The sequence below is a fragment of the Monodon monoceros genome, unplaced genomic scaffold (genome assembly GCF_005190385.1).
Source record: "Monodon monoceros isolate NGI ecotype Baffin Bay Population unplaced genomic scaffold, NGI_Narwhal_1 Super_Scaffold_11, whole genome shotgun sequence".
Taxonomy (NCBI): domain Eukaryota; kingdom Metazoa; phylum Chordata; class Mammalia; order Artiodactyla; family Monodontidae; genus Monodon; species Monodon monoceros.
The window spans coordinates 45,934,831-45,950,818 of NW_021703767.1; positions in this window are offsets into that span (position 1 = coordinate 45,934,831).

The window sequence follows — 15,988 nt, forward strand, 5'->3', positions numbered from 1 at the left end:
ATATTCTTGCCTCCTTTATAAAACATAAGATGACCATATGTGTGTGGGTTTATCTCTGGGCTTTCTATCCTGTTCCATTGATCTATATTTCTGTTTCTGTGGCAGTACCATACTGTCTTGATTACTGTAGCTTTGTAGTATAGTCTGAAGTCAGGGAGCCTGATTCATGCAGCTCGGGTTTTCTTTCTCAAGATTGCTTTGGCAATTCGGGGTCTTTTGTGTTTCCACACAAATTGTGAAATTCTTTGTTCTAGTTCTGTGAAAAATGCCAGTGGTAGTTTGATAGGGATTGCATTGAATCTGCAGGTTGCTTTGGGTAGTAGAGTCATTTTCACAATGTTGATTCTTCCAATCCAAGAACATGGTATATCTCTCCATCTATTTGTATCATCTTTAATTTCTTTCATCAGTGTCTTATAATTTTCTGCATACAGGTCTTTTGTTTCCTTAGGTAGGTTCATTCCTAGATCTTTTATTCTTTTTGTTGCAATGGTAAATGGGAGTGTTTTCTTAATTTCACTTTCAGATTTTTCATCATTAGTGTATAGGAATGCCAGAGATTTCTGTGCATTAACTTTATATCCAGCTACTTTACCAAATTCATTGATTAGCTCTAGTAGTTTTCTGGCGGCATCTTTAGGATTCTCTTATGTATACTATAATGTCATCTGCAAACAGTGACAGTTTTACTTCTTCTTTTCCAATTTGTATTCCTTTCATTACTTTTTCTTCTCTGTTTGCTGTGGCTAGGACTTCCAAAACTATGTTAAATAATAATGGTGAGAGTGGACATCCTGTATTGTTACTGATCTTAGTGGAGATGGTTTCAGTTTTTCACCATTGAGGATGATGTTGGCTGTGGGTTTGTCATATATGGCCTTTATTATGTTGAGGAAAGTTCCCTCTATGCCTACTTTCTGGAAGGTTTTTATCATAAATGGGTGTTGAATTTTGTTGAAAGATTTCTCTGCATGTATTGAGATAATCATATGGTTTTTCTCCTTCAATTTGTTAATATGGTGTATCACATTGATTGATTTGTGTATATTGAAGAATCCTTGCATTCCTGGGATAAACCCCACTTGCTCATAAAGTATGATCGTTTTAATGTGCTGTTGGATGCTGTTTGCTAGTATTTTGTTGAGGATTTTTGCATCTATGTTCATCAGTGATATTGGCCTGTAGTTTTCTTTCTTTGTGACATCCTTGTCTGGTTTTGGTATCAGAGTGATGGTGGCCTTGTAGAATGAGTGTGGGAATGTTCCTCCCTCTGTTATAGTTTGGAAGAGTTTGAGAAGGATAGGTGTTAGCTCTTCTCTAAATGTTTGATAGAATTCGCCTGTGAAGCCATCTGGTCCTGGGCTTTTGTTTGTCGGAAGATTTTTCATCACAGTTTCAATTTCAGTGATTGTGATTGGTCTGTTCATATTTTCTATTTCTTCCTGGTTCAGTCTCAGAACGTGGTGCATTTCTAAGAATGTGTCCATTTCTTCCACGTTGTCCTTTTTATTGGCATATAGGTTACTTTTAGTAATCTCTCATGATTTTTTGTATTTCGGCAGTGTCAGTTGTTACTTCTCCTTTTTCATTTCTAATTCTATTGATTTGAGTCTTCTCCCCTCTTTTCTTGATGAGTCTGGCTAATGGTTTATCAATTTTGTTTATCTTCTCAAAGAACCACCTTCTAGTTTTATTGATCTTTGCTCTCATTTCCTTCATTTCTTCTTCATTTATTTCTGATCTGATCTTTATGATTTCTTTCCTTCTGCTAACTTTCAGGGTTTTTTGTTCTTCTTTCTCTAATTGCTTTAGGTGTCACCTTAGGTTTTTTTTTTTTGTTTGTTTTGTTTTTACATCCTACAAAGTGTATTTCTTTCGCAGAGTCATGATATTCAACTTTTTAAAAGAACATTTTGTAACATCATTTTTTTTTAAACATCTTTATTGGGGTATAATTGCTTTACAATGGTGTGTTAGTTTCTGCTTTATAACAAAGTGAATCAGTTATACATATACATATGTTCCCATATGTCTTCCCGCTTGCGTCTCCCTCCCTCCCACTCTCCCTATCCCACCCCTCCAGGCTGTCACAAAGCACCGAGCTAATATCCCTGTGCCTTGCGGCTGCTTCCCCCTAGCTATCTACCTTACTACGTTTGTTAGTGTGTATATGTCCATGACTCTCTCGCGCCCTGTCAAAGCTCACCCTTCCCCCTCCCCATATCCTCAAGTCCGTTCTCCAATAGGTCTGTGTCTTTATTCCTGTCTTACCCCTAGGTTCTTCATGACATTTTTTTTTCCCTTAAATTCCATATATATGCGTTAGCATATGGTATTTGTCTTTTTCTCTCTGACTTACTTCACTCTGTATGACAGACTCTAGGTCTATCCATCTCAGTACAAATAGCTCAATTTCATTTCTTTTTAAGGCTGAGTAATATTCCATTGTATATATGTGCCACACCTTCTTTATCCATTCATCCGATGATGGGCGCTTAGGTTGTTTCCATCTCCGGGCTATTGTAAATAGAGCTGCAATGAACATTTTGGTACATGACTCTGTTTGAATTTTGGTTTTCTCAGGGTATATGCCCAGTAGTGGGATTGCTGGGTCATATGGTAATTCTATTTTTAGTTTTTCAAGGAACCTCCATACTGTTCTCCATAGTGGCTGAACCAATTCACATTCCCACCAGCAGTGCAAGAGTGTTCCCTTTTCTCCACACCCTCTCCAGCATTTATTGTTTCTAGATTTTTTTGATGATGGCCATTCTGACTGGTGTGAGATGATATCTCATTGTAGTTTTGATTTGCATTTCTCTAATGATTAATGATGTTGAGCATTCTTTCATGTGTTTGTTGGCATTCTGTATATCTTCTTTGGAGAAATGTCTATTTAGGTCTTCTGCCCATTTTTGGATTGGGTTGTTTGTTTTTTTGTTATTGAGCTGCATGAGCTGCTTGTAAATTTTGGAGATTAATCCTTTGTCAGTTGCTTAAATAGCAAATATTTTCTCCCATTCTGAGGGTTGTCTTTTGGTCTTGATTATGGTTTCCTTTGCTGTGCAAAAGCTTTGAAGTTTCATTAGGTCCCATTTGTTTATTTTTGTTTTTATTTCCATTACTCTAGGAGGTGGGTCAGAAAGGATCTTGCTGTAATTTATGTCATAGAGTGTTCTGCCTATGTTTTCCTCTAAGAGTTTGATAGTTTCTGGCCTTACATTTAGGTCTTTAATCCATTTTGAGCTTATTTTTGTGTATGGTGTTAGGGACTGTGTTCTAATTTCATTCTTTTACATGTACCTGTCCAGTTTTCCCAGCACCATTTATTGAAGAGGCTGTCCTTTCTCCACTGTACATTCCTGCCACCTTTATCAAAGATAAGTTGTCCATATGTGCGTGGGTTTATCTCTGGGCTTTCTCTCCTGTTCCATTGATCTATCTTTCTGTTTTTGTGCCAGTACCATACTGTCTTGATTACTGTAGCTTTGTAGTATAGTCTCAAGGCAGGGAGCCTGATTCCTCCAGTTCCTTTTTTCGTTCTCAAGATTGCTTTGGCTATTCGGGGTCTTTTGTGTTTCCATACAAATTGTGAGATTTTTTGTTCTAGTTCTGTGAAAAATGCCAGTGGTAGTTTGATAGGGATTGCATTGAATCTGTAGGTTGCTTTGGGTAGTAGAGTCATTTTCACAATGTTGATTCTTCCAATCCAAGAACATGGTATATCTCTCCATCTATTTGTATCATCTTTAATTTCTTTCATCAGTGTCTTATAATTTTCTGCATACAGGTCTTTTGTCTCCTTAGGTAGGTTTATTCCTAGATCTTTTATTCTTTTTGTTGCAATGGTAAATGGGAGTGTTTTCTTGATTTCACTTTCAGATTTTTCATCATTAGTATATACGAATGCCAGAGATTTCTGTGCATTAATTTTGTATCCTGCTACTTTACCAAATTCATTGATTAGCTCTAGTAGTTTTCTGGTAGCATCTTTAGGATTCTCTATGTATAGTATCATGTCATCTGCAAACAGTGACAGCTTTACTTCTTCTTTTCTGATTTGGATTCCTTTTATTTCCTTTTCTTCTCTGATTGCTGCGGCTAAAAATTCCAAAACTATGTTGAATAAGAGTGGTGAGAGTGGGCAACCTTGTCTTGTTCCTGATCTTAGTGGAAATGCTTTCAGTTTTTCACCATTGAGGATGATGTTTGCTGTGGGCTTGTCATATATGGCCCTTATTATGTTGAGGAAAGTTCCCTCTATGCCTACCTTCTGGAGGGTTTTTATCATAAATGGGTGTTGAATTGTGTTGAAAGCTTTCTCTGCATCTATTGAGATCATCATATGGTTTTTCTCCTTCAATTTGTTAATATGGTTTATCACATTGATAGATTTGCGTATATTGAAGAATCCTTGCATTCCTGGAATAAACCCCACTTGATCATGGTGTATGATCCTTTTAATGTGCTGTTGGATTCTGTTTGCTAGTATTTTGTTGAGGATTTTTGCATCTATGTTCATCAGTGATATTGGCCTGTAGTTTTCTTTCTTTGTGACATCCTTGTCTGGTTTTGGTATCAGAGTGATGGTGGCCTTGTAGAATGAGTTTGGGAGTGTTCCTCCCTCTGCTATATTTTGGAAGAGTTTGAGAAGGATAGGTGTTAGCTCTTCTCTAAACGTTTGATAGAATTCACCTGTGAAGCCATCTGGTCCTGGGCTTTTGTTTGTTGGAAGAGTTTTAATCACAGTTTCAATTTCAGTGCTTGTGATTGGTCTGTTCATATTTCCTATTTCTTCCTGATTCAGTCTTGGCAGGTTGTGCATTTCTAAGAATTTGTCCATTTCTTCCAGATTGTCCCTTTTATTGGCATAGAGTTGCTTGTAGTAATCTCTCATGATTTTTTGTATTTCTGCAGTGTCAGTTGTTACTTCTCCTTTCTCATTTCTAATTCTATTGATTTGAGTCTTCTCCCTTTTTTTCTTGATGAGTCTGGCTAGTGGTTTATCTATTTTGTTTATCTTCTCAAAGAACCAGCTTTTAGTTTTATTCATCTTTGCTATCGTTTCCTTCATTTCTTTTTCATTTTTTTCTGATCTGATTTTTATGATTTCTTTCCTTCTGCTAGCTTTGGGGTTTTTTTGTTCTTCTTTCTCTAATTGCTTGAGGTGCAAGGTTAGGTTGTTTATTTGAGATGTTTCTTGTTTCTTAAGTTAGGCTTGTATAGCTATAAACTTCCCTCTTAGAACTGCTTTTGCTGCATCCCATAGTTTTTCAGTCATTGTGTTTTCATTGTCATTTGTTTCTAGGTATTTTTTGATTTCCTCTTTGATTTATTCAGTGATCTCTTGGTCATTAAGTAGTGTGTTGTTTAGCCTCCATGTGTTTGTATTTCTTACATATATTTTCCTGTAATTGATATCTAGTCTCATAGCATTGTGGTCAGAAAAGATACTTGATACAATTTCAATTTTCTTAAATTTACCAAGGCTTGATTTGTGACCCAAGATATGATCTATCCTGGAGCATGTTCCATGAGCACTTGAGAAGAAAGTGTATTCTGTTGTTTTTGGATGGAATGTCCTCTAAATATCAATTAAGTCCATCTTGTTTAATGTATCATTTAAAGCTTGTGTTTCCTTATTTATTTTCATTTTGGATGAAATGTCCGTTGGTGAAAGTGGAGTGTTAAAGTCCCCTACTATGACTGTGTTACTGTTGATTTCCCCTTTTATGGTTGTTAGTATTTGCCTATGGATTGGTGTGCTCCTATGTTGGGTGCATAAATATTTACTATTGTTATATCTTCTTCTTGGATTGATCCCTTGATCATTATATAGTGTTCTTTGTCTCTTGTAATAGTCTTTGTTTTAAAGTCTCTGTTGTCTGATATGAGAATTGCTACTCCAGCTTTCTTTTGATTTCCGTTTGCATGGAATATCTTTTTCCATCCACTCACTTTCAGTCTGTATGTGTCCCTAGGTCTGAAGTGGGTGTCTTGTAGATAGCATATGTACGGGTCTTGTTTTTGTATCCATTCAGCCAGTCTATGTCTTTTTGTTGGAGCATTTAAACCATTTACATTTAAGGTAATTATCGATATGTATGTTCTTATTCCCATTTTCTTAATTGTTTTGGGTTTATTATTGTAGGTCTTTTCCTTCTCTTGTGTTTCCTGCCTAGAGAAGCTCCTTTAGCATTTGTTGTAAAGCTGGCTTGGTGGTGCTGAATTCTCTTAGCTTTTGCTTGTCTGTAAAGCTTTTAATTTCTCCGTCAAATCTGAATGAGATCCTGGCTGGATAGAGTAATCTTGGTTGTAGGATTTTCTCTTTCATCACTTTAAATATGTCCTGCCACTCCCTTCTAGCTTGCAGAGTTTCTGCTGAAAGATCAGCTGTTAACCTTATGGGGATTCCCTTATGTGTTACTTGTTGTTTCTCCCTTGCTGCTTTTAATATTTGTTCTTTGAATTTAATTTTTGATAGTTTGATTAATATGTGTCTTGGCATGTTTCTCCTTGGATTTATCCTGTATGGGACTCTCTGCATTTCCTGGCCTTGATTAACTTTTTCCTTTCCCATATTAGGGAAGTTTTCAACTATAATCTCTTCAAATGTTTTTTCAGTCCCTTTCTTTTTCTCTTCTTCTTCTGGAACCCCTATAATTCAAACGTTGGTACATTTAATGTTGTCCCAGGTGTCTCTGAGACTGTCTTCAATTCTTTTCATTCTTTATTCTGCTGTGCAGTAGTTATTTCCACTATTTTATCTTCCAGGTCACTTATGTGTTCTTCTGCCTCAGTTATTCTGCTATTGATCCCTTCTAGGGAATTTTTCATTTCATTTATTGTGTTGTCCATCTCTGTTTGTTTGCTCTTTAGTTCTTGTATGATACGTTTCTTGTATTTTCTTCATTCTATTTCCAAGATTTTGGATCATCTTTTCTATCATTATTCTGAATTCTTTTTCAGGTAGACTGCCTATTTCCTCTTCATTTGTTAGGACTGTTGGGTTTTTACCTTCTCCTTCATCTGCTGTGTGTTTCTCTGTCTTCTCATTTTGCTTAACTTACTGTGTTTGGGGTCTACTTTTCACAGGCTGCAGGTTCGTAGTTTCCGTTGTTTTTGGTGTCTGTCCCCAGTGGCTAAAGTTGGTTCAGTGTGTTGTGTAGGCTTCCTGGTGGAGGGGACTAGTGCCTGTGTTCTGGTGGATGAGTCTGGATCTTGTCTTTCTGGTGGGCAGGTCCACGCCTCGTGGTGTGTTTGTGGGTGTCTGTGGCCTTATTATGATTTTAGGCAGCCTCTGTGCTAATGGATGGGATTGTGCTCCTGTCTTGGTAGTTGTTTGGCATAGCGTGTCCTGCACTGTAGCTTGCTGGTCGTTGAGTGGAGCTGGGTCTTGGCATTGAGATGGAGATCTCTGGGATATTTTCGCCGTTTGATATTACATGGAGCTGGGAGGTCTCGTGTGGACCAGTGTCCTGAACTTGGCTCTCCCACCTCAGTGGCACAGCCCTGACACCTGGCTGGAGCACCAAGAGCCTGTCCTCCACTCGGCTCAGAATAAAAGGGAGAATAAAAAGAAAGAATGAAGAAGAGAAGATAAAATAAAGTAAAATAAAGTTATTATATGCTGGATTGGGCGATTGGGATTGACATGTATACACTGATGTGTATAAAATTGATGACTAATAAGAACCTGCAGTATAAAAAAACTAACAAACAAAAGAAACACAACTAATACTAAACTTTCTTTGGGTTATTTGAATGGAAATATGTTAATATAAATACTTCAGACATTACATGAAATTTCTAAAAATCTTATGTTCTGGTATAATGTTATAAGTCATAATTCTAGTTATTACTTTAAAATGTATATCTCAGAAATAACTAAATTTCCTTGTCAACTGCATTATTATAAACTTTCATCAAATCTTTAACTGTGGTCATTTTTAAGTCTTTTGTTATGTACAGACAGTTCTGGGTGTACTTTGATGCTTTTGCAAAAATGTTCCTATAAATGGGTTTCATCTTCAAGAAATTCATGGAAAACTCTCTGACAAGTACAGGTTTCTGGTAGCTGACTATGCTGCTGAACTGAATGAATAAGCATTTTCAGAACTCTAATGGAAAGCTGATGAATTCATAAAAGTGCTAACAAAAGATCAAGATGAAAAAAATTAATTACATGGGAGTGAGTGAACTGATGAGGATGACTATAATTTTTGTGGCTTTCAGTTTGAATAAAAAAAAACCACAAGGACTCAAAGGCAAAAAATATACAAATCAATTTTCACTGCAAAGTAAAGGAGCTGTTACAGTGGAGGATTACTGGACTGAATGTCAATATTATGAAATAGTATGAGTTTTTTTTCGTGTTTGGTAATTGTAACCATTGTTGCTTTTGTTGTGGTCATCCAAAAAAAAAAGAAAAGGAATGTTAGATTTAAAAAAAAAAATTAAGAAAAAAAATTTTTTTAAGTAATAAAAAAAACAAAGGACACACAGAACCCTAGGACAAATGGTAAAAGCAAAGTTATACAGACAAAATCACACAAGAAGCATACACATACACACTCACAAAAAGAGAAAAAGGGGAAAAATATATATATATCATTGCTCCCAAAGTCCACCTCCTCAATTTGGGATGATTTGTTGTCTATTCATGTATTCCACAGATGCGGGGTACATCAAGTTGATTGTGGAGACTTAATCCGCTGCTCCTGAGTCTGCTGGGAGAGATTTTCCTTTCTCTTGTTTGTTCGCACAGCTCCCGGGGTTCACCTTTGGATTTGGACCCGCCTCTGCGTGTAGGTCGCCTGAGGGCGACTGCTCTTCGCTCAGACACGACGGGGTTACAGGAGCAGCTGATTCGGGGGCTCTGGCTCACTCAGGCCAGGGGGAGAGAGGGGTATGGATGTACGGCGAGCCTGCGGCGGCAGAGGCCAGCGTGACGTTGCACCAGCCTGAGGCGCGCCGTGCGTTCTCTCGGGGAAGTTGTCCCTGGATCCCGGGACCCTGGCAGTGGTGGGCTGCACAGGCTCCCGGGAGGGGAGGTGTGAATAGTGACCTGTGCTCGCACACAGGCTTCTTGGTGAGTGCAGCAGCAGCCTTAGCGTCCCATGCCTGTCTCTGGGGTCCGCGCTGATAGCCGCGGCTCATGCCCGTTTCTGGAGCTCCTTTAAGTGGAGCTCTTAATCCCCTCTCCTCGTGCACCAAGAAACAAAGAGGCAAGAAAAAGTCTCTTGCCTCTTCGTCAGGTCCAGACTTTTCTCCGGACTCCCTCCCGGCTAGCTGTGGCGCACTAACCCCTTCAGGCTGTGTTCACACCGCCAACCCCAGTCCTCTTCCTGCAATCCGACCTCTGAAGCCCAAGCCTCAGCTCCCAGCCCCCACCCGCCCCGGGCGGGTGAGCAGACAAGCCTCTCGGGCTGGTGAGTGCCTCTCGGGCTGGTGAGTGCCACTCGGCCCCGATCCTCTGTGCGGGAATATCTCCGCTTTGCCCTCGCACCCCTGTGGCTGCGCTCTCCCTGGCTCCCTCCGCCACCCGCAGTCTCCGCCCGCGAAGGGGCTGCTAGTATGTGGAAACCGTTCCTCCTTCACAGCTCCCTCCCTCTGGTGCAGGTCCCGTCCCTATTCTTTGTCTCGGTTTTTTCTTTTGCCCTACCCAGGTACGTGGGGAGTTTCTTGCCTTTTGGGAGGTCTGAGGTCTTCTGCCAGCGTTCAGTAGGTGTTCTGTAGGAGTTGTTCCACGTGTAGCTGTATTTCTGGTGTATCTGTGGGGAGGAAGGTGATCTCCGCGTCTTACTCTTCCGCCATCTTGAAGCTCCTCTCGTATAATCCCATCGCCAACTCAGAAGAGATCGATCCACTGTTAATACGTGCTGTTGAGATGCCTATATGATTCCCTTTCTTTGTAAGTGAGGCTGTCTTTCTACATGGATTTTTCTTGAATTATTTTAAATACTATTTCTGTTCCATTATTTTTTTTTCTTTTTCAAGGATTCCAGTTTTGTTTGTGTATAACCCTTGCTTATTTTCCATACCATCATCCTCTGATTCTTTTTCACATTCATTCTCTTAATCATTTCCTTTCCTCTCTTCAATTACCCTTTTAAAGATAATAGTATCTCTTACCTTTGAGGATCTTGTAATTTAATCTTAATTTCCAAAATGATTATGTAATTTTCTCCAAATCATTTCCACACTTAGTCGGTTTTCATCTTATGTATTTTGTTTTCTCCATCTCTAATTTGGCTTTGGAATTTTTGATAAAAGGTGTTTTTCCATTATCTTCAAATGCTTATTTAAAGGTAAAGAAACAGACTCTGAGATGGAGATGTGCATGAAAGAAGTCTGTTGGGGAATGCCCTCAGGCACAGTGCTTATTAACTGAATGAAGGAAGTAAGATCAGACAGAAAGATAATTTGAATGTAGTTACAAAACAAAGACCTTAGCCAATCCTGTGGGGAAGTGGGGTTTGTGATGTCTCTTCAAAGTTCCCAAGCCCTAAGTCGGGGGCCTGGAATTTATACAAGAATAGTCATTGGATACAGGCTGACCCCAAGGCAGTAATATGACCTTCATAAGACACTTATCTTCAGATAAGGATATTTCCTAGAGAGGGACTTAGTTGAGAGCTGTCAGCTACTAGCACTCTTACTGCTAGGGAAATAGGTGGGATCTGGGCTGTGAACAGTAGATCCGTTACTGGCTACCTCTTATACTGCTCAGAACTACTTATTTTTATAAAGTTCTGGGGAAAACCCCGCCAGAATTTGGATTTTTCTATTTTCCTGGAGAATCTTAAAAAATGAAGGTTAATGGGACACCTGCAGTTCCAACGGCTACAGCTAGTCTCAAAGCCACACTAATATCCGTCTTCCTCCTCTTGGTTCCCTTCACATTTGCCTCATACCTCTGCTGCTCTAGGTGATAATACGGGAGGATAATCCAGAAGTCATATCCCTGGGGAATGTGAGCCTTACATCACCATGCTCTTTTCAGTCCTCATTGCTGCATTTGTCTATTTACTATCAAACTTGAGCAAGGGAGTACCAGCCGATACCTATGGATCACCTGAATGCCAAACAGAATTTTTCCTGCTTCCATTGCATAATAGCAACCCTGTCTCTTCCTGAAAACAGGGTCAACTACCCCCTTCAATTCTCATGGACTCCTTTTCTTTCCTGGTGGTCTCTTGGACAAGGAATCCAAAGTGACTGGGTAGCTGCTGAGGCTTTATGTATAATAGAATTCTTGCTGCATTCCCTGGTTAAGAGCATTTCCCCTCTGAGAAACAGGACTTCTAAACCCATAGAGTGCAGATATGTGGGGACATAGAGTACAGATTCCCCAAGTGGGTCACTTAGGGAAGTCCCGGATTCAGGTATTGAACCCACTGAAGACACAGCCCCATATAATGGTCACTGATTTCTGGTGGAAGGTACACTCTGGAGGTCATAGTACTGACACCTCAATTATACTTTCAACAGGCCGTTTCATCTGTTTATTAAGCTAGTAGTTTCCCATTGATGTGAAATGGGAGAGAACCAGTGGACCAGTCACTGCCCAATATGACACTTCTTTTACTGAAAAGTGGATTTCTGGCCCAATGCCATGTTATACACCACTCTATCAGCCTCAGATACTGGTGCTACCTGAGGTCTTGCAGATAGCAAAGGTAACTCATACCTGAATTATGCTGATATTAGTCAAGATGCATTTCTGCCACTTTCAGAGTATAAGAGGTTCATAGCAGCAAACCTGACACCAGCGGCTGGCTGATCTTCTTGAGGGATGTTGCTATATTGGGGGCCACGATGGTTCCTGGTAAGTTAGGCATTTGGAAGCAACATTACCTAGATCAGCATGGAAATGTTGGAGCCTATGCATATGCATTCCTCCATCCCAGCCAATACAGCACTTTTTTCATGTGCCCATTGTGCCAGCACTGGCATGGCAGATGAACAAAGCAGGATGACCTCAACTGGCTAATTCTGTCTATTTGGCTGTTTAACAGCTCTTCCATGGTAGATGCTCTCTGGTGGACATTTATATGGAATATGAGGATCACCAAACACTGTATCTGCTCTAGTAAATCCATTCATATGCCTCTTCCTCAGATTTCCTGGTCCCTGACCTTCTCATGTTTCCCCCCACAGGACACTGACCAATATCCAAGCTTTACACCTCTACCCTGAGTCTATATATTCTTAGCTTGGACCACTTCTATTTCTATACAATGGAAATAGATGATCATTCCACTGCTATAAGGGAGAATTTCCCCTTAGTGATGCCTTTCACGGTCACCTTGGGTGGAGCTATAGTTCAACAGCTGTACATTATGACATCAACACACCAAGATGACCATCCAAGAACCTACTTGGCTTTCTGAGGCCAGATGTGTGAGCTGAGGGAAAGATGTCAGTGCAATGGTGGTAGATGACAAGGTCTGGGTCACCTGCTGGTGAGGCTTATGGTATTCTCTGCCCTGCTTAGCCCAGATCCTTGAATTTGCCACCTTCAGCTTCTAATGAATTGCTCCTGGTTCTGCTCAACCTTATACTTGTTAGTGTGACAAATTCCAGCTCATGAAGGCAATTCTGGTTTTGGTCACTTAATGTCCCAAAGGCAGGAGCACTTCCTCTAGCATGTTTCATAGTACACCAGGGAGTTTTTGGGTTTGGGGGGTTTTTTGTTTGTTTTGTTTTGTTTCTGAATGGTTTATAATACTCTGCTAAGACAGCAAATCCTTGATCCAAAACCTTAAGGGTACCTGAGTCTCCAGTTAGAGGGTTTTTTTTTTTTTTGCGGTACGCGGGCCTCTCACTGTTGTGGCCTCTCCCCTTGCAGAGCACAGGCTCCGGACGCGCAGGCTCAGCGGCCATGGCTCACGGGCCCAGCCGCTCTGCGGCATGTGGGATCTTCCCGAACCAGGGCACAAACCCGTGTCCCCTGCATCGGCAGGCGGACTCTCAGCCACTGCGCCACCAGGGAAGCCCTCAATTGCCAATTAAACACCTTTTTCTAGAAGTCTCAAAGGCACCTCTTACTAAGTAAATGTGAAATCAAACTTATCTCCTGCTCTCCTCTTTCCCCAAACCTGATCCTCTTCCAGGGTTACCTCTCTCAGTGGGTCATCATCATGCTGTTGCATTAGCCAGAATTTTAGATCCTTTGTCTTTAAACCCTACATTCAATCTATCACTAAATCCTGCTCACTCTACAATCTAAAGAATTCTCTAAGTTCTCCATTCCACTCATCACCACCACCTGATCCATGCTACCATAATCTTTTTCCTGGCCAGTTTCAATAGTTTGTCCATATCCAGTTTTGCCAGCTTCCAATCTATTTTTCATGCTTCATCCAGAATTAAGTTATAAAATCTAAATCTGATCATGTCAACCTTCTTTATAAGAAATTCCCATGGATTCTTATTGCTGTTAGAATAAAGACACAAATTCTTAATATTGTTTACAATACCCCCATATTATCTATACCCTGCCCACCTCTCCACCCTCCCTTAGACCATTTTCCCCCTAACTCTCTCTGCCTCACTGATTTTGTTTCGGTGCCTTGAAATTGTCATGTATCCTCCAGAAATAGGGCCTTTGTATATGTTAACCTCACAACTCACCCATCCACCTTTCCCTGAAAATTCTGTTTACCAAATTTCAGTTCAGTCATCACTTCTTTAGGAAATCTTTCTGTCACCTCCTCCCTACCTCAAGTGATAATGACAGTGGTGGCGGTGGTAGTGATAGCATTTAGTATTTATTGAACACTTACTATAACCTAGGCTCTCTTCTGGTGTTTTACACATAATTCACTAAGTCTTCTAAAGTACCTTTTAGTCTCAATTTTCAGAGTATAATCTATTATAATATCCATATTCTAATGAGGAACTTGACGCACAGAGAGGTTAAGTAATTTTCCCACTATCAGCTATAAAGTGGCATAGCCAAGATTCAAAATTAGGTCCTGTTTTCAAAACCCACAGGGTTAACTACTACATTATTTGCGTTTTCAGACTAAGATAAACCTCTCTATCGTAAGTCTTATATCTCCAATAACCTTGCCTTCATAATAGAAAAGTTGTAATTTTCAATTCATCTGGGTGATTATTTGGTTAATGTCTGTCTCTCGTCTCTTCTTCCCAATTCTATAAGGTGAGGGGAGGCAGATACCACATCTGCTTTCGTTTATCGCTTAACCTTAGTGCTGAGTATTGTGGCTGACATAGAGTAGACACACAATATATGTGAATAAAATGATAAAAAACAGTTGTAAGTATATATGAAAGAAGAAAGGAAGGAAGATAGGGGAGGGAACGAGGGAGGGAGGGAGGGGGAAAGAATAAGAAAGCAAGTTCCATGTCTCCAGTTATGGATTATTCCATTGAGTACAGCTCTGTATACCACTTTCTCTTAATTTCTACATTTGTCTTAGGAAGTCTTCTGACTATAAGAACAAATTCAGAAATGCTGTCTGGTATATACTAAATGACTTTAGACTTCTCCTGAGTAATTACTTGATTATGAATAGCTGAGTCATTCAATATGTATTTCAGGCAGAAGATGTCAAAACCAGATCAAGCACTGAGTAATCCACCTATAACATAATTATGAGAATGAAGTTCGCTAATACACCCTACACTCCAGCCAGTCTGGGGACTGCTTTCCATTCCTCCAACACTTCATGAGCTTTCATGCCTCCGATACTTAACTTAGCATTCCCTTTCCAACCTTCTCTGCTGAAAAAATGTCTACATATCTTTCAAGGCCAGGGTCAAATGTCCTCTCCTGAGTAATCCATAATAAAATACCCCCAACTGTTTCTGTTGTGTGTTTGTATGTGTATTTCTTATAGAGATAGTGAGCCTAATCATAGGATATTTTAATATGATTTCTCTGTTAAAGATGTGGCTCTATTCTTGTGGTTAAGGTTGGAAGCTTCCCTTAAGGGTTGGGCATTCCTAATGTCAATCTCAAGGGGAAGAACTAAGTCCTCAGACAAAATAACAGAAGGAGCGCTCCTGTCTCTCACATTCTTAGCGATAGATCTAGTGGGGTTTAGCCATGCCTAAATTTCCAGGCAACTGGGAAAACACAAAATCTGCCTGTCAGAGATAGACTTAGGGATAGGTAAGGAGGCCTTGCTATAGGGAACCCTAAGGACAGGATGACTGACCCACTTATATAAACCAGATTATCAAGATCAGCAGCATTCAGATGATTTCAACGCCTTGATGTGTCACAATCAGTTATGAGATGCATCACAATTAATCCATTTCTAATAATAAACTACCATAGTTTAATATGATTTTATATATATATATATATATATATATATATATACACATTAACTAGGATGGATTCCATATTATCTCAATAATACCTTCCTCATTCCTTTACATTATAATATACTACCTTGAATGGGAGAAATGCAGGGGTATCATAGCTAGCCAATGAGCAATTATTCGTTACCTGACAAAGCCCACAGGAATGTATCACACAGTCAACATCATTTGCCAACTTGCTTTCTCAATGGAGAGAAAGGTTTGAGTACTACTCCTCTAGTTGCATATTACTACATTTTGTTTCCAGTGGTTATCTCTAAGTCTAGTCAGGGCATGTACGAATGATCCCTCTTAATCTTCTCTTTGCTACAGGAAATCACTTGGGCCAGAGTGATTGGGAGAGCAATGCCTTTTTGGCAGCCAATGCCATGGTTTTGGCAGTAGTGGTGACTACTTCCCCAGGGGGGAATATGAGAATCTGGGAAAAGGTTTCAAGGATGTGTTTTGCCCCTCCCACATGGAGATTTGCTCTACTGCCAAACTAGAATGTTATTTTATTATGAAAAAGACAGTTTTGTTCCAGAAAGCATTTTTAACACCCCCAGACAAATTAAGTCATTCTCATCTCTTCTCCCATAGTTCCAAACGTATGATTATACTATAGATTCTCTCACCTTGCATTCTAATT